Raw genomic sequence first — 20,878 nt, forward strand, 5'->3', positions numbered from 1 at the left:
TGATCCATCACCGTTTTTTAGCTCACTGCACCATCCCAGCTCAGAACCTGGCTACATGCAAATTAGTCTGTTCCTGTCCCAGTGCATGATGGGAACAGGGCAAACCAAACTACCAAGCCAATTCTTATATTGGGAAGGGACCAAGCTTCCGGGGACTGGTTTCTGGCATTTCAGCCGTCGTCGGCCCGGCTTGCTTGAATCCTGATGGTGCAATGAGCAAGGGACTCACGTCTGAGTATACCCTCCCACACATAGTGTGGACAAAATCGATTTTGGAAAAGGGGGTGGTGATGGACAGAGTTTCTGAATGATGCAGAATACTCTTACCCAGTCAAGAGATCAGGGCTTGATCCATCGCCGTTTTTTAGCTCACTGCACCATCCCAGCTCAGAACCTGGCTACATGCAAATTAGTCTGTTCCTGTCCCAGTGCATGATGGGAACCGGGCAAACCAAACTGCCAAGCCAATTCTTATACTGGGAAGGAAACAAGCTTCCGGGGACCGGTTTCTGGCATTTCAGCCGTCGTCAGCCCGGCTTGCTTGAATCCTGATGGTGCAATGAGCAAGGGACTCACGTCTGAGTATACCCTCCCACACATAGTGTGGACAAAATCGATTTTGGAAAAGGGGGTGGTGATGGACAGAGTTTCTGAATGATGCAGAATACTCTTACCCAGTCAAGAAATCAGGGCTTGATCCATCACCGTTTTTTAGCTCACTGCACCATCCCAGCTCAGAACCTGGCTACATGCAAATTAGTCTGTTCCTGTCCCAGTGCATGATGGGAACAGGGCAAACCAAACTACCAAGCCAATTCTTATATTGGGAAGGGACCAAGCTTCCGGGGACCGGTTTCTGGCATTTCAGCCGTCGTCGGCCTGGCTTGCTTGAATCCTGATGGTGCAATGAGCAAGGGACTCACGTCTGAGTATACCCTCCCACACATAGTGTGGACAAAATCGATTTTGGAAAAGGGGGTGGTGATGGACAGAGTTTCTGAATGATGCAGAATACTCTTACCCAGTCAAGAGATCAGGGCTTGATCCATCGCCGTTTTTTAGCTCACTGCACCATCCCAGCTCAGAACCTGGCTACATGCAAATTAGTCTGTTCCTGTCCCAGTGCATGATGGGAACAGGGCAAACCAAACTACCAGGCCAATTCTTATACTGGGAAGGAAACAAGCTTCCGGGGACCGGTTTCTGGCATTTCGGCCGTTGTCGGCCCGGCTTGCTTGAATCCTGATGGTGCAATGAGCAAGGGACTCACGTCTGAGTATATCCTTCCACACATAGTGTGGACAAAATCGATTTTGGAAAAGGGGGTGGTGATGGACAGAGTTTCTGAATGATGCAGAATACTCTTACCCAGTCAAGAGATCAGGGCTTGATCCATCACTGTTTTTTAGCTCACTGCACCATCCCAGCTCAGAACCTGGCTACATGCAAATTAGTCTGTTCCTGTCCCAGTGCATGATGGGAACAGGGCAAACCAAACTACCAAGCCAATTCTTATACTGGGAAGGAAATAAGCTTCCGGGGTCCGGTTTCTGGCCTTTCAGCCGTCGTCGGCCCGGCTTGCTTGAATCCTGATGGTGCAATGAGCAAGGGACTCACGTCTGAGTATACCCTCCCACACATAGTGTGGACAAAATCGATTTACTCGGGTTACTCAGACGTGAGTCCCTTGCTCATTGCACCATCAGGATTCAAGCAAGCCGGGCCGACGACGGCTGAAATGCCAGAAACCGGTCCCCGGTAGCTTGTTTCCTTCCCAGTATAAGAATTGGCTTGGCAGTTTGGTTTGCCCTGTTCCCATCATGCACTGGGACAGGAACAGACTAATTTGCATGTAGCCAGGTTCTGAGCTAGGATGGTGCAGTGAGCTAAAAAACGGTGATGGATCAAGCCCTGATCTCTTGACTGGGTAAGAGTATTCTGCATCATTCAGAAACTCTGTCCATCACCACCCCCTTTTCCAAAATCGATTTTGTCCACACTATGTGTGGGAGGGTATACTCAGACGTGAGTCCCTTGCTCATTGCACCATCAGGATTCAAGCAAGCCGGGCTGACGACGGCTGAAATGCCAGAAACCGGTCCCCGGAAGCTTGTTTCCTTCCCAGTATAAGAATTGGCTTGGCAGTTTGGTTTGCCCTGTTCCCATCATGCACTGGGACAGGAACAGACTAATTTGCATGTAGCCAGGTTCTGAGCTGGGATGGGGCAGTGAGCTAAAAAACGGTGATGGATCAAGCCCTGATCTCTTGACTGGGTAAGAGTATTCTGCATCATTCAGAAACTCTGTCCATCACCACCCCCTTTTCCAAAATCAATTTCGTCCACACTATGTGTGGGAGGGTATACTCAGACGTGAGTCCCTTGCTCATTGCACCATCAGGATTCAAGCAAGCCGGGCCGACGATGGCTGAAATGCCAGAAATCGGTCCCCGGAAGCTTGGTCCCTTCCCAGTATAAGAATTGGCTTGGTAGTTTGGTTTGCCCTGTTCCCATCATGCACTGGGACAGGAACAGACTAATTTGCATGTAGCCAGGTTCTGAGCTGGGATGGTGCAGTGAGCTAAAAAACGGTGATGGATCAAGCCCTGATTTCTTGACTGGGTAAGAGTATTCTGCATCATTCAGAAACTCTGCCCATCACCACCCCCTTTTCCAAAATCGATTTTGTCCACACTATGTGTGGGAGGGTATACTCAGACGTGAGTCCCTTGCTCATTGCACCATCAGGATTCAAGCAAGCCGGGCCGACGACGGCTGAAATGCCAGAAACCGGTCCCCGGAAGCTTGTTTCCTTCCCAGTATAAGAATTGGCTTGGTAGTTTGGTTTGCCCTGTTCCCATCATGCACTGGGACAGGAACAGACTAATTTGCATGTAGCCAGGTTCTGAGCTGGGATGGTGCAGTGAGCTAAAAAACGGTGATGGATCAAGCCCTGATCTCTTGACTGGGTAAGAGTATTCTGCATCATTCAGAAACTATGTCCATTACCACCCCCTTTTCCAAAATCGATTTTGTCCACACTATGTGTGGGAGGGTATACTCAGACGTGAGTCCCTTGCTCATTGCACCATCAGGATTCAAGCAAGCCAGGCCCACGACGGCTGAAATGCCAGAAACCGGTCCCCGGAAGCTTGTTTCCTTCCCAGTATAAGAATTGGCTTGGTAGTTTGGTTTGCCCTGTTCCCATCATGCACTGGGACAGGAACAGACTAATTTGCATGTAGCCAGGTTCTGAGCTGGGATGGTGCAGTGAGCTAAAAAACGGTGATGGATCAAGCCCTGATCTCTTGACTGGGTAAGAGTATTCTGCATCATTCAGAAACTCTGTCCATCACCACCCCTTTTTCCAAAATCGATTTTGTCCACACTATGTGTGGGAGGGTATACTCAGACGTGAGTCTCTTGCTCATTGCACCATCAGGATTCAAGCAAGCCGGGCCGACGACGGCTGAAATGCCAGAAACCGGTCGCCGGAAGCTTGTTTCCTTCCCAATATAAGAATTGGCTTGGTAGTTTGGTTTACCCTGTTCCCATCATGCACTTGGACAGGAACAGACTAATTTGCATGTAGCCAGGTTCTGAGCTGGGATGGTGTAGTGAGCTAAAAAACGGTGATGGATCAAGCCCTGATCTCTTGACTGGGTAAGAGCATTCTGCATCATTCAGAAACTCTGTCCATCACCACCCCCTTTTCCAAAATCGATTTTGTCCACACTATGTGTGGGAGGGTATACTCAGGCGTGAGTCCCTTGCTTATTGCACCATCAGGATTCAAGCAAGCCGGGCCGACGACGGCTGAAATGCCAGAAACCGGTCCCCGGAAGCTTGTTTCCTTCCCTGTATAAGAATTGGCTTGGTAGTTTGGTTTGCCCTGTTCCCATCATGCACTGGGACAGGAACAGACTAATTTGCATGTAGCCAGGTTCTGAGCTGGGATGGTGCAGTGAGCTAAAAAACGGTGATGGATCAAGCCCTGATCTCTTGACTGGGTAAGAGTGTTCGGCATCATTCAGAAACTCTGTCCATCACCACCCCCTTTTCCAAAATCGTTATTAACATTTATTGCCTTAAGATAATTTGTCATAGCAATAATTATAATCTAGAATGTAGGGCTTACCCAGGGGTGGTTATCTGAGCGCTGAGCAAGGAAGATTCCTACCCTTCCTCGCTCTATAAATGGCAATTTAACTCACCTGCCATGAGTTGTCCCCACAACAGGTACCATCAACCAATAATTTATATTGTTAATAAAATCTGTTATCATCCTTTATACATGCTTCTTTTTGTGATGCGCAGACCTGCCATTCACTACAATGCATTGCAATGGGGTCCATGTCACAGGGTGGTGCAATGGCTGCTATTAGCCAGAACCCTCCCGCCAGCACAACAGACCCAAACAAAGCAGTCAGCAACCTCACACAGTGGATCACCAACTGCGCAGACGACCTTGCACCACTGAAGACTCCTCCCAGCAGACACTCCAGCATGAAAGCCTCTTGGTATATTGACGAACTCAAGAACTCCAAGAGGAACTGCCGCACCCTCGAGAAAACCAGGCGCAATGACCAGACCACAGACAACATGACTGCCCTCAAGCACGCCACTCGCAAACACCACCAGCTGATCCGCACCACCAAGAAGACAGCATTCAAAGAACGACTGGACAACAACGCCCACAATAGCAAGGAACTCTTCAGCATCGTCAAACTGCTCTCCAACCCCAGCACAGTAAACAACGACATCACTCCCTCGCAAGACCTCTGCGACTCACTCGCCTCGTTCCTTCACCGCAAGATCGCCGAAATACACAACAGCTTCGGCGCACCAACCATGCACCCAACCACCGAACCAACGCCCCCCACCACCACCCTCTGCGCCTCGACCCCGGTCAGCACCGAAGACACCACCCGCACGATGAACATCATCCACTCCGGATCCTCAACCGACCCCTGCCCCCACCACGTCTTCAACAAAGCTGACTCCATCATCGCACCCCATCTCCGAGACATCATCAACGCCTCCTTCAACACCGCCACCTTCCCGGAAAGCTGGAAGCATGACGAGCTCAGCGCACTTCTGAAGAAACCACCAGCGGACCCCACTGACCTCAAGAACTTCCGCCCCATCTCACACCTCCCTTTTCCTGCCAAAGTCATCGAGAAGACCATCAACAGACAGCTGGCCGCCTTCCTCAAGACGAACGGATCCCTCGACCACTCGCAGTCCGGTTTCCGAGCCAACCACAGCACCGAGACCACTCTCATGGCTGCTACTGATGACATCAGATCCCTGCTCGACAACGGGGAGACAGTGGCCCTCATCCTCCTGGACCTCTCCGCAGCGTTCGACACTGTCTGCCACCGTACCCTAGTGCAGCGCCTTAGCAACATCGGAATCCAAGAGAAGGCACTGGAGTGGATCATCTCGTTCCTCTCCGGAAGAACCCAGAGAGGCCGCCTCACCCCGTTCAGATCGGAGGCCACCGAAGTCATCTGCGGCGTACCACAGGGATCATCGCTCAGCCCCACCCTCTTCAATGTCTACATGAGCCCCCTCGCAGCCATCGCATGCCAACACAACCTCAACATCATCTCCTACGCCGATGACACCCAGCTGATCCTCTCCCTCACCAACAACCCCGCCGCCGCCAGAACCAGCCTTCACGAAGGGATGAAAGACGTCGCCGAGTGGATGAAGAACAGCCGCCTGAAACTGAACTCAGAGAAGAGGGAAGTCCTCATCCTGGGATCATCGCCCTCTGCCTGGGACGACTCCTGGTGGCCCCCCGCCCTGGCTACCACTCCAAGCCAACGGACCGTGCACGCAACCTAGGCTTCATCCTGGACTCCTCCCTCTCGATGACCAGACAAGTCAATGCAGTCTCATCATCGTGCTTCAACACACTGCGCATGCTCGGAAAGATCTTCCGATGGATCCCCACAGAAACCAGGAAGATGGTCACCCAGGCACTCGTCACCAGCTGTTTGGACTACGGGAACACCCTCTACGCCAGAACCACAGCCAAACTTCAGAAAAGACTCCAACGCATCCAGAACGCCTCCGCATGATTCATCCTGGACATCCCCCGACACAGCCACATATACGGCCACCTGAAAGACCTGCACTGGCTCCCCGTCCGCAAGAGGATCACGTTCAGACTCCTCACCCACGCACACAAGGCCCTCCACAAACTGGGCCCCAAGTACCTCAACAACCGACTGACCTTCTACACGCCCACCCGCCAGCTATGATCGTCCATCCTCGCCCTCGCCGCCGTTCCACACATCCACAGAGCCACCGCCGGAGAAAGATCCTTCTCCTACCTGGCAGCCAAGACATGGAACTCCCTCCCCATCCACCTTCGTCTAACCCAGGACCATCTCTCCTTCAGGAGCTAACTCAAGACCTGGGTTTTCGAGCAGTAACGGACCCCTCTCCCCCAGCGCCTTGAGACCCTTCGGGTGAGTAGTGCACTATACAAATGTCATGATTGATTGATTGATTGATTGATTGATTGATTGCTACAGTATTTTGTCCATGTTGTGGCTAGCCAATAAAGGGGGAGTTCCTTTGGGAGCCCCCACATGCCATACGTGGTGTGATTGAGCTTACTACACATATTTTTTCATTCATTTTACAGAACACAGGGACAAAGTCCCTGACTTTTGTAATGACTGTAAATCCTATTGTTCAGGTTGAAATCAACCAATCAGGCTTGAGAAGTCCCTTTTAAATTGGCCAACCAAAGCATATCTTGACAATAGCTGTCCAGATATACAATTATTTTTTAACCTTGATTCCTCAAAAATTAAAGAACGGATATGCCGCAAATCATAAGAAGCACAATATGGGGACCAAGATCTAGCGTCCTGGAAAATTTGGTGTAATTCTGTTCAGTAGGTTTTACTGTAGCCTTGTCTAATTAAGTCTATGGAAAATGCATAGGGATTTAGCATTTTGGAACCACCTTTTTTTCTTGTGCCCTGCTTGGCGGATCACCTTGAAACGTTTCATGCACAAACTAGTCAAAAAGCTGCACCTTTTTGGAAAGATTTGTGGAAATTCGTCAAATAGTGCTAAAGTTACAAGCAACACAAAACGTTATTTTTCAATGGAAAAGCTGACCTAACTATAACTACCTAGTGGAGCCCACCACTGAGTAATACTTTAAGCACTGATAACTACATTTTCAAATAGACCCCTATATGATTTTAACTTAACAGGGACCTATTCCCATGACTCTGGATGAATAATAACAAATAGCCAAATCTGCAACACTTTGAAACCTTAATTATTCATTTGGTGGTTCCTAAAGACCCTTTATATCAACCATTGATCACTCTACCAAAAACACCTACAACACTGCATACCAGTGATAAAATATACCAAGTTGATTGTACACAATATGCAAAAAGATAACAGAAACTAGGAAATTATAGATCTAGAACGTCAAATCAAAGCTGCAGATAAGCAGAGACAAGCTGTCACTAAACATTCATTTCCAAGGATCAGAAATTTGAAATGCAATCTTTATTTCTGTCAAACTGTAGTGCCTCAAAATAGACCAGAAACATTACGCAAATTGGTGGTGCCTATAGCATGTAACAGTCCATTTCCGGTGCTTGAGTCTCACTATCTCAAACTTGTCTTATATTTTTTAAACTTTTAAAATATGAAAGAACATTTGGCTTACCTTCTGTTGGCCTATGTTCAGTTAGGGTTATAAGATTTGAATAACACGATACTGCATGTCATCAGACCGCTTTAGAAAGAAAGGACTTCGCAAAAAAGATAGATTTCTATGGATGTGAGAAATATGTGTAATCTGCTTTAGCATAATTGTATGTGAACTGAAAATCTGCCATTTGTGCTGTATTTTAGTGCAGAATGTATCATTGTGACCATTTTGGGAATTAAGATGCTTTTTGCACTAATGAAAGAGCAAAGAAAATCAGGCATCACAAACATTGTGTTATGGCCATTTGTGGTACTCCTGTATGCTTGAGCTAAATGTTTGCCAAGAACGGCACATAATTACGTTACATGTAGTAACAGCATCATTTTGGACATTTAGGGAACAAGCATAACAAAACATTACTAAAAAAATACTTGATAATACGTCTGCGTGGCCGAAATTTCACCCAGGCCTAGTTTCAAGTTAAATATGCTATTTAACACAGCCTACAATTTACAAGTAACTCGAGTTTGGTTTAATACACGGATTTGCAGCTAGTTCCCTTGCGTTAAGCTTTTGTGCGAGCAAATAGATGAATGTTCGTGACTCTGTTTTACTTTGAGCATTTCTAAGATCATGTGGCATTTAAACCCGTTTTCTAGTGTGTGTGGCACTTCTTGATGTTCTTCCAGAGATTATATACAGTTCAGTGATGCTCTGAAAAATGACACAATAACTTGCCTCCATTTAACAATAGGAAAACGTGCTCCGGCAATACTGCACGTTATCAGCCATACTCTACAAATCATTCACAAAGGAGGTCCTAGCTTGAAGATCATCATTGATGTTTCAACACCTGTTACCATAACAGATCACTAGGGCATTGTCAACAATTCTCCTAGTCCCACATGCATCAAAGTCCGTTTTTGCGATTCCTTATTTGCGATTTTTAGGGAATCGCAAATAAGGAATCGCAAAACGGGATGCATGATTGAAATTGCATAAAATTTGCGATTCGGTAAAAATCGCAATTTTTCCCGAATCGCAAATATTATGCGAATTCCAATTTGCGATTTCGCAATTCCCATTGATTCCTATGGGCCAAAAGGCCCATAGGAATCAATGGGAATTGCGAATTCGCAAATTGGAATTCGCAAAATGTTAATGCATTCCATGGGTGCAGGGGGAGTCCAAAGGACCCCCCCCTGCACCCCTGAAATGTATTTTGAAGTGCATGTTTCACACACACATGTCCTAAGGACATGTGTGTCTGTAACATTACATTGTTTTAAAATGCATCTTTGGGCATTTTGACACATTTTCGCAAATTACCGTGAGGTTCAACCTCATGGTAATTTGCACCCCCTAATTGCGAGTTCGCAATTTTAAAAGCAATCGCATTTTTGGAATTCGCTAAAAATAGCGATTTTACCAAAAATGCTTGATGCATCCCAGAAACCTATTTAGGAATCGCAAACGGCCGAATTTTGAGATTCGCACCGTTTGCACTTCCTAAATAGGTTGATACATGTGGGCCCTACTCTTTTAGATAGCTGTAACACACCACAACATAGGCCCACTCCTCCTCCCAGATTCAACTCTTGCTTTACCCTGTTAATTGGATTTTTTTACTGAGAAATAGCAGCTGTTAATTTCAAAGGTGACTCCTCCATTATGGTGGAGGGGCGTCACCCCGCCTGCTACCAATGCGGCAGTCACACGCATTCATAAAATGGTAATGAATACCAATTTATTGTGTGTGGCATTTTCACGCTGCTACAGTGCGAGGGCAGGAGCCAGGTACATGTCAGATTGGCGGACTGCCTACAGCTGAACAATCTGATAGGCGCACTTCAGAGCCTACATCCCAGGGTTGAGAAACTGCAGAGGGATTGCAGCCGCAGGCCCCCAGCCTCAAAATGAGCATTAGGTTAATCTTAATCTGCTCCAACCAATGCTGGAACTGTGCTGCAGCTCCATGATTGGTTGGATTTGCATGGCACAAGTGAATAAGTCCCACCCCTTTCCACCCCAGGAGCCAAGGAGAGCACCAGGAGAAGAGAGAGACGGGTAACAAGTGCAACATATATATAGTGATTATTTTGGTCATCTCCCCTCACCATATTTTATTGTTGCTGGCGGCTACTGGTTCATTTTTAAAGTTTCACATTGGGGTACTTTCAAATGAATTAAGTGCAATCTCACTGTGAAATGCAACACTTATGTTAGTTAATATGTGAAATTTATACTGTTGAATGTTGAGAATAAAATCTATTTTTGAAGCAGTGTTGATAAATGTCTATCACTCAGAGAGCATGAACAATGCAGAGCAGGATCAATTGATCTCCACATGCTGGGTGTTCCACATATGATCATCAGTAATGTGAGGCACAGTGGTTTTTATGGTACAGTGACATAAGTCGTTTTCAGTTGATGGTTTAAATGGAGCGAGCAGGTAATAGCCATATGATTGATTAGAAGGTGAAGCAAGGATTTCAGGTATAAAGTTGTATAATATAGTAGTTCAAGGGAGTGCAGAGGTAGTTGTTGCTGTTGATGTTTATTCCATCACTCTGATAGCACCCTTTTGGGTAGCACCATGCAGTGACCCATAGCACCCATTGATATAAGTACTATTGTATAGTCAAACAACTTGTAATAAGTGTGGCCACAGTACCTCTTAAGATGGGCGTTTATCATTATCCACTGCTGCCATTGTAAGTTGTTTTTTGAGAATATCAGTAATTCATTAGAGCACACTTAAGTGTCAGTGGTTTTTCTTTAGGGGATAAAGGAAGTAAGGACTAAATGTGAACAGTAGGAGACTAGCCTTACCAAAACAGCATGTCTCATTTTTACCGCCAAAGTTTAAATCTTGCTGTGACACAAGTTGCTCATATAGATATATATATATATATATATATATTCCGCTCCACAATTGCCGGTAGAGAGGTATCGGGCTGTCACGGGCGGTCCGAGTTCGAATACCGGCACTATCTTAATTCCTTTCTCGCAAGTCCCCGTCACTTTTCAGGAACCACTTGAACACTCCAATTGCTGCAATAATTTATTTTGCTTGTGAAAAATGACGCATTTCGGTTGTTACACCTTGATCACGCTCGCAAATACATGTAAACACCATGTTTAAATACACTTCAAAACAATGTGATTAAACAGACACACCACCCATGTGATTTATGAGCAACTGCGGCAGCCATTTTTGAATGTGCAATTCATCACAGTTAATCATACATAAATCCCCAAATAAATATGTACAAAATGAAAAATTCCAAATTAACATTTAAATATTGAAATATGTTGCGTAATCCAATTAGCTACATAAATCTGCTTCAATGTCTCAAACAATACTCTGAATTAGCACAATATACATAGAGGGGAATGAACATTGCAAGGATCACAATTAAGCCTCAATAAGGCTCTTTTTAAAACGAAATCCCAACTCCCAGAGCCTACGTTGTGACGTGCTGAGTGGGCTGGAGTGTATCTAGTATCGGGACATGTGTTGCTATGTAGGATCAATAAAGTGAATAACTTTATTGAGACAGACCCTGATACAAACAATAAAGCCCAAGTGGGCATACTACTGCAGGACACACCGATTTTAAAGATCCAAAATGAGACCCACACTAAAACACTCATGCCCAAGTGGGCAAAAACACCACAATGAGTTTAATCACTCCAGGCTTTCCCCAAGACAGTTAAACAGTCTCACTTCATATGTACATTAATGTCTCCATGCTGTGCCTCCTATGAACATTGTGTGATGCCTTGCAACATAATTCTTGTCCCAATCAAAATTCCACGTGTCCATGTGGTTTCTCCTTGCTTTACACATTCCTTCATCATTTAATCAACATTCCGACAGTGGCAAACAGAAGTGCCCAAATCTGGAATAAAAACTTGATTTAAAATACAGAAACAAACTAACTGAATACAGATATATATATACATTTTACTCATACAAATGAATTGCCAGTTCTTCGCTTATGTTCAGTCCTTTCGGTGCTAGACTTTCCAGATCTATAATGTAGTGCGATTCGAGTTTTCTCAAAGATAACTCTCGATTGCCACCCCTCATATCTAGATTCACAGTGTCCATAACCACCATGCGCACCAGAGTTTCATCCAGCAAATGATTCTCATGAAAGTGATGGGCTATGGGGTACTGTCTATTATTGTTCTTTATTGCACGTAAATGTTCTAACACACGTTTTTTAGCTTCATGCTTGGTACTGCCCACGTACCACTTGTCACATGGACAGATCAAGACATAAACTCTATATGTCATGTTGCATGTAAGGTTCTTCTTAATCAAAAACTCCCTTTTAGAGTTGGGTACCAGCATTTGAACACAGTCCCTGCTAACTCTACAGGTGTTACACTTTCTGCAACACCTGAAGCCTGGTGTGCTTCTCGATTACCCTCTTGTATGTTCCATGACATGATTGTGGCTGAGTTCATCTCTCAGCGACCTCAATTTCTAAAGGTAATCTGTGGATTGTTCCCCAGATTCTTTTTAAGGTGGTCATCAGTAAGTAGCACATCCCAATGTTTCTTAAATATTCTTTGTACCTCCTTTGCCTGTCCAGAGAATGTGGTGATGAAGCCTACTGTCAAACATCTTACTAAAGTACTTCAAATTATAAATATTATTTTTGTTGTGGAACGTCAACCCCCCAAAAAAATCAAGTATATAGTTTTTTTTATTAACTTTTATTAAAACAACAATAACTGTAAACGTAACTTAAAGATAATATAATAAACAAGTAGAAAAAAACTTTAATAAAACAGTATTATAAACAAATTGTGATGTGGACTCCAAAAGATGTAGGATAGGTAATCTGCAAAACAACAAAGAAAATTAGAGTTTAAAGTTATGTAGATGTGACTAAATAAGGTGATGCATTTCAAGTGAAGATAACACTACGATTTTACGTGTGTATTGTGTCTAGTACATTTCACTTCTGTTATAGTCCCGCGTTCAAGTGGTGTCTATATGGAAGTGCCTACCGCGTTACTGACACAAAAGTGGCACAACAGGATTGTAAATACGCTGATTTATTTCGAATGCATTGCAATGGAGGCATTGTATATACAAGTCCGCTGTGCTTACCTTGTATAAACACTGCGGCCACCAGAATTCACAACTTGAATTCAACTCTGCTTCTACACGTCAAAGTATATTCAATACGTTGCAGACAATTCCATTGCTGTTGCTCGATATGTCGTGATTGCTTTTAAAGAATGTTTGGTGAAGGCAAAGAAAATAACATTTAATTAATTACCTTAAACTGAGTTGCAAAACTTCTGACAAAAGTGAATTTTAATGTGAGTACTTAAAATTGCATACCTACAGTATTGCACCCCATTAACTCGCAGAGTCTGGAGTTGAGATTTTTTATTGAAAAGTCAGACACAGATTTACAAGCTTCTTGTGCCACTTTTCACATGTTAAAAGTGTCACAAAAGTGGCGCAATAAGCTTATAGATATGTTCCTCAAACTGTTGTAACCTATCGGTTGTCACGGTTCGGAGGTACGCACTCTCTCCTTTCACAGATAACTTGTTGTTCTTTCGGAAACAAGCTTCTTTGCTCACCTTGTGCCATTGCTGTCATTCAAAGAGGTGCACCACGTGTGGAAGCAGGCTTCTCAGTCGTTGTTGCGATGACCACGCATCATCGCAGAATACACGAACGTAGAGCTTTGTAGGTTTCTTTTTGCGGGGGTTTCGTCAATTTGTAAAACACAACCTATAAGATAAAAAGGTAGTTAACATTGTGTGTAAGTTTTTTTATGAAATGAGAGAAGAAATAAGAGTGACTGAAAACAATACTCGCAGCTCACCTTTCTGTCACCGGTGTTTTTTACCACGTGCCGGATATAATGCACCCTGAAACTGTACATCTAAAAGATAATAAAAGAAAGATGTTATGAGTGGTAATTGTTACCATATTAATTTGGAGGTAGATAACATTGCGCTTTTATACACGTTCCTTCTCGCATTTCTACATACTATTTGTATTGGTAATATTATGGACATTTCAGCGATTATAAAAACATTCTTGCTATTGGGAAAAAAATGTATACATGTAAATTAATACACTATATTGGAGTGCATTTGTCTAAAATGCTAAGTCGCGTTTTTATATCTAGTCTGCTACAACCGTGACTCCGTTCGATGCGTACTCAAGCCTCACCGCTCACCTTTTCATGGAAAGACACCTTCTGCATGATGTAGTCCCGATCTCCAAGTAAAAGAAGTCTCATATATGGTGCTGACCCTTGTTGATATCTCTATGGGTAATGTCATACTCCTGCTCCCATCATCATCATCGCAGGTTCTTCACCCGCTCAGTGCTTCGAGCACCACTAACTCAGTGACCAAAGAGGCCACGCATGTAGTAGTGGGCCCCTTGTTCGGTACTTTGGGAACAAGTCTAAAATGGCGTACAACATGTGCGCTCCGTCTTTTTTATACATAGGGTCACGTGTGTGGTGACGGATGCGCTGAATGGGTGTGGTGTGGATGTATACCAGCCATGAGGGAGTGTTTGTGTCGATCTGACAACTAGACCTGCAACTAGGAAATCACTACAATGGAAATTTGGGCCTTATACTGTTGTTGTGTTTTCCTGGTAGCGTAAGAGTGGCATGTACTAACGTATTCAGTATTAATTTACCATCTCGCCCCGGGGCTTTTAAATGTTGGGAGAGGGGCAGCGCAGCTCTGGGACACTGCAGGAAATGGCCGTGGGGCGTGGCAGTCTCTAGAACCTTCGAGGGCTCTGGGCATAGGGTCACGCACTCTATAATAATAAGTAAAATCTTTATTCGGTTTCATTTTTACAAAGAAAACCATAAAAGTGTACAGACATTTCATAAAATTTGACATTACAAATTAAGATTCAGTTCATTAAAGAATCATCATTGTTTTATCAAAATGTTTTAGAGATTATTATTTTGAAGGTTTAGCCTGTGCTTAAAAATGCATTTTAAGAAGGTGCTAACAACTTTACACACGTAAGCCGATTTTAAAAATTGTAACCATAACATAGCAGGGCGGCATCTTCTAAGATGTAAAGATCGAAGCAGAGGGATTAGCCATAATTTGCGGTGAGCAGAATAGAATTTACAAAACAAAACAGTATGCATTGTTGACTGCTCTGATAGTTCGTCGCATGGGCAAGGAGTTAAACGTTCTTCCCAACGGTTTCTTTTAGGGAATGCTACCACCCTGTGGAAAATGTTCAACCTAAATCCCGTTAATAAGAAACATTCAAACTGTGAGTTTACGTAGGTTAGGTAAGGTTCCATTTCCAGGGTGGTCATAACTGCTATGGAGTGCTGTACTGATTGTTTCCTGATCTCCGCGGTGATGCGAAGCTCTTCGAAATGGCTCAACGCCTTTGCCTTTAGTTCTTTTTTTGGTATTTCGGCGATGGTTTCAGGATTGTGATAGTACTCCGGCATTCCCAAATCTGCAAAAAGTTTCTTTACATATATGAGCCAGTCTATTTTTTCGGCCCTGTCTAGAGTCATGCAGTCCATGATAATAGCTTTGGTGAGTGTGTTTTTTGTTGAGACCCATATTCTGCGCCAAAGAAGTACTGGTCCAACTGGTACACAGAAAAAATATCGATTTTTAAATATCGATATGCAAAAATATCGAAGTTTAATTATCGATATACAAAAATATCGAAGGTAAGTAATATCGACAGTCTAAATATCGATATTGGTATGATATCAGTAATATCGAAGTTGTAAATATCGATGTTAATAATATCGAAATTAATAACTTTGATGTTACTAATATCAATTTTTAAATAAATTTAGTGTATATTATATTGTATTTATTATGTTTTATTATTTATTTTTAATGTTATTTTATTAAATATTGTCTTTTACTACTGTAGCGGGTTGTGGGTTTATAGGGGAATAGGGTGGGAAGTAATTTAATTATGTTAAATTAATTATTAATTAGTAGGAATTATTAATTAATTAATTGAGAATTAATTTTTAATTATTTTTAATTAATTTATTAATTGATAAATATGTTCTGTAGCGGGTTATAGGGGAATGGGGTGGGAAGTAATTTAATAATAATTAATTAATTGATATATGTTTGTACATATTTTAATTAATAATTAATTGGTAATTAATTTCTATTAATTAGTTAATTAATTATTATAATTTTTTACATATTTATAATTATTAATTAGTTGGTAATTAATTATTATTAATTATTTAATTACATTAATTATAGTAATTTTTTATATATAATTTATTGTTATTCTTAATTAATTAATTGTGCAAAATAATATTAATTATTAAATTAAATTAATTACAGCAAATGTGCTAATATATTTACTTTATTGTTATTGTTAATTAATAATTAATTGGTAATTAAATAATATTAATTAATTTTGGGTACAGGGGTATTTTTAGGGTTCAGGGTCAGTTTTCAGTTCATGGGTACAGGGGTATTTTTAGGGTTCAGGGTCAGTTTTCAGTTCATGGGTAAAGGGGTATTTTTAGGGTTCAGGGTCAGTTTTCAGTTTTTGGGTAAAGGGGTATTTTTAGGGTTCAGGGTCAGTTTTCAGTTTTTGGGTAAAGGGGTATTTTTTGGGTTCAGGGTCAGTTTTCAGTTTTTGGGTAAAGGGGTATTTGTTGGGTTCTGGGTCAGTTTTCAGTTTTTGGGTAAAGGGGTATTTTTAGGGTTCAGGGTCAGTTTTCAGTTTTTGGGTAAAGGGGTATTTTTAGGGTTCAGGGTCAGTTTTCAGTATTTGGGTAAAGGGGTATTTTTAGGGTTCTGGGTCAGTTTTGGGTTTTTGGGGTACAGGGATATTTTTAGGGTTAAGGGTAATTTTGGGGTTTTTGGGTAAAGGGGTATTTTTAGGGTTTAGGGTCAGTTTTGGGTTTTTGGGGTACAGTCGTACAGGGTAAAAATAAAATAAATTTAAATTAAATCAATTAAATGAAATTAAAAAATATAAAATTACATTAAATTATTACGTTTTTAATTTATTTTAAATGTATATGTATTAGTTTTAATTTTTTAATTATGTTTTAATATTTTTATTTAATATTTGTAACATTATATGTATTTTATAATTATTTTTACATTATTACATAATACATTTAAAAAAACGATATTTTTAATTTCAATATTTTTGTACTACGATATTATTTTTTCGATATTTTTGTACTTACCTTGTTAGGGATAGGATTCCTATATTTTTGACTTCGATATTTTTGTTCCGATATTTTTGTATTTCGATATTTTTGATTTCGATATTTTGTCAGACATTCGGTTCAACTTTAGCCAGATCATCAATGTGTGGAAGTCCCAGTTCTACATGACAGGCGTAGGTGGAGACTCTTTTTGGGACCGCAAGCAAGAATATCAAGAAGATATTTTCTGCTACCTGCAGGGCATTTGTATTTTTGTGTCCCCATAGGCCGCCCCGTATAGTGCGATGGAATGGCACTTGGCTCTATAGATCTTGAGTAATTCTACCGGAGGCTTTTTCCCCAATTTTTGGGCAAATTTCATTAGGGCAGCAATAGAGCGGAGCAGTTGGTGCTTGCGCGCTTCTATGGCTGCTCTCCAGGTGAGCCTCTCATCTATCATAATCCCTAAGTAAAGGTACTGGGAGGTGGTTTCCAGCTTTTCATTATTTAGGAAGATGGCTTTTCCCTGTTTCCTAGCTTGTCCCGCCACCATGACATAAGTTTTTTTATGTTAATGTGGAGGTCTAGGTCACTCATAAACTTAGCGTAACTATTCAGGGATTTTTGGAGCTCACGTGGGGTGCGTGCTAAAAGCACCGCGTCGTCCACGTACAAGAGCGCGGGCACCAGTCTCTTGTTCACTCGGGGCAGGTCCAGACCCCCCCTGAGCATTTCCACCTCGAGACCATTTGTATAGAGGGAGAAAAGGAAGGGGGCAAGGATGCACCCCTGCCTGACCCCACGCTCTATGGAGAAGGATTCCGATAGTTCACCCCTTACTCCGAAACGCACCCTGGAAGAGGCGTTCGAGTAGAGTTCTCTGAGAAAAGTCACCAGGGCCTCGTCAATTCCCATATCGGACAGCAACGCCCATAATTTTGCGTGGGATACGCAGTCGAAAGCCGCGGAAAGGTCGACATAAACCATGTAGACCTTCCCGCGTTTTGCCGACACGTATTTTCCTAACAAAAGGGCCAGGTTCAGGGCTTGTTCCGTTGTTCCAAGTCCCTCTCGGAAGCCATACTGGATATCCGAGAGTGCCCCGGTATCATCTGCCCAATCCTGCAAACGCTGGAGTACCACTCTTCCCAGTACTTTCCCCAGTGAGTCGAGGAGGGAAATAGATCGATAACAAGTCACCACCTCTCTATTGCCCTTTTTAAAAATGGGTACTAGTATAGATTGTGTCCAAGAGGTAAGAAGACCACACTGCATTGTTGCGTTAAACACCCTGGTTATAATGGGGGCCCACAGTTCTATTTTGAATTTAAAGAAATCGACCGGGAACCCATCCGGACCTGGCGCTTTTCCACTCTTGCTAGCGTTAACTGCCGTGATTACTTCATGTAGTTGAATTTCCAGTGGGATTGGGAATACTTTACCCTAATTTGGGGAAAGACTTCTTTCTATGGGGACTACAGCCTGGGTTTGTCCGAAGATCTTAGCAAAATGATTGACCCAGGTTTGGCCCTCGATGGCCACTTCTATGCTAGGATGGTCATCTGTATCGTTCAGGAACGGTGCTTTTACCACCTTCCAGAACAGATCGCTGTCTTTATTGAGTGAACTTTCATGCAGCTGATCCCATAGGGCCTTTTTTAGTTCCTCTTTACGCGCTTTACACGCAAGCCTGTATTGTTTCCTCAGGATCCTAATCTCCTCCTGGTTTCTTGTTGTTTTTGATAATGCTCTCTTTAAGTGTCTATGGGCGGCAGTGCATCCTGGGCGAAACCAACCTCTTTTCTTTTTTTCCTTAGACCCTTTCTGTTTCTTAGTGAGGCACTCGTTTACTTTAACTAATATTAGTTTAAAATGGGATATTACATTCTCTTCACTGACCTCGAGGTCTAAGCAGTTCAATATAGCAGATTCTGCTTCAGTTACCACTTTATGTGTCAGCTCGTTTGGGTCAATCTTTCCCCACCCCAGGGTGTAGCCGTTTGTTTTTGTGAGCTGTAAATTATTTTGGGTAAGGGTAGACATTATGGTCTCTGCTATTGGGTGGCCTTGGTCCAAGGTTAGATCAAAAACTAGGGCTGAGTGGTCGCTCAGGGTGTTAATTTTAGTTTTAAAGTTTGCGGTCCTGTTTACTAGGGATGCTGTAATAAGAATATAGTCGACGGTTGTTTCATGGCCCCTGCCAAGGTATGTAGGATCCAGTTTCCCGGTTAAGGGGTTGATTTGATTTAATATAAGTAGATCCAACCTCGACAATGTTTCATTTAATAGATCACCCACCGCTGAATGACTAAAGTGGGTTATCTGGGCTTCTGAGTCACCTCCAATCCCGCAGACATCACTATTTAACATCGTACAGGGGTGGTGATTAAAGTCACCTCCCCATACGATGCTTGCGGGTTCCACCCCTGGTCTTAGTGTTGCGCCACTAGATAATTTCTTGCAAAGGGCCCCCAGCATTTTTAACCTCTCATTTTCCCCGGTATTGTCATATAGGTTAGCAAGAATTACTGTCCTCTTTGTCTTGAAAGCCAACTTTAAAATTTGGAAGTTAGATTCTAGACTAAGTACTGTGACTTCCAGGCCTGGTATGGTGTTTGATATGTAAATTGCCAGCCCTCCTTTGGCTCTTCCATGAGTTCCTGCGATCCCTGCCGAGGAGTAGGTTTTGTAACCTATAAGGTGCATTTCTTTCGTAAGCCACGTTTCCTGAAGGGCCACAACTTGACAGTCTTTGACAAAGTCTAGTATACTTCCATCCAAAAAATTTTCTCGGAGACCCTCGACATTCCAGAACATTATTTGGATATTTTCTACTCTCCGGGTGGAAATCTGTCCTTTGTTTAGTCCGTCCTCCACCACTCCTGTGACCATGTCTGAGTCTGGACCATGTTCCCCATGAGCTCGGATGGGCCTCATGTCTGCTTCACTCCGCATGCTAGAGTCTCTCAGCTCCCTTGGACTTATTCCATGCGGTTGGGTAAGTTGGGGTTGGCTTTCGTTATTGCAGGTTTCAATTGGGGTATCTAGGATTGTGTCGACCAGGGGGGTATTTTCTTTTGTCATGGAAGATTCTGGGTGTAAAGATTGGTTGCTGGCAAGTCAATCTATTCCTTCTAATCCGCTCAGAGGTGAGAAAGGGTTGAATATAGGTATGTTGTAGTCTGAAGGCATTGGGTGGTAATTGTTATTGAACAGGTTATTTTGGATGGGGTGGTGATAAGGTGGATGCTGAAATTGATTTAAAAACTGGTTCTGGGTAAATTGATAGCCTACTTCTCTCCGCTCTGGGCGCTGCCTACTAATGTGATGGTGAGTTGGCTTGTTAATTAATTCCCGTGGGTAGAAGTAGCTGACATAATGTGTTGAAATGTTGTCCCCTCCTGTAGCCTCATACCAATCGCCTATAGTTCTTACCACGCACTCTACCTCATACAATACACTAAAAAAGAAGACAAAGTGATGAGAGATGATTTGTGACGTGTTTAAGTTGAGAGTCTGGATAATCATTAAATAGGGTCTGGCAGTGAAGTGTGTGCGTTGTTTGGAACAAGCCTTTCAGGGTCTTGCGAAAGCAAGTCATCTTTAATAATTCCCTCTCGCTTCGTGTACATGCCAAAATCTCTGATTTACTCGTATGTCAAAAACAAAAACTTTTTACACCTGTTTTTGATTGTTTGTGAAGGATTATAAGAAAACTTATTAGCGACCAATCCCTTTCCTTCCGCAGATTTTGAAAAAAATGTGAATGGCCGTTGTCTGCTTACGTCTATGTTCTTCATGTTAATTTTAATTGGATTTCTTTTTTCTATGTGACGTTATGATACAGTATGTAGCTTATTTTGTGATGCATTTTATTGTACAATGCATTTCAAAAACTAGTTGTGGTAGGGTGCTTTTAACCTAAACTTTGTACTCTGCTTACGAGTTTGTTGAGTGTAAAAATATATATTTTTTCTATTTTGTATTCT

Source organism: Lissotriton vulgaris, chromosome 4_1 (genome assembly GCF_964263255.1).
Source record: "Lissotriton vulgaris chromosome 4_1, aLisVul1.2, whole genome shotgun sequence".
Lineage (NCBI taxonomy): Eukaryota > Metazoa > Chordata > Amphibia > Caudata > Salamandridae > Lissotriton > Lissotriton vulgaris.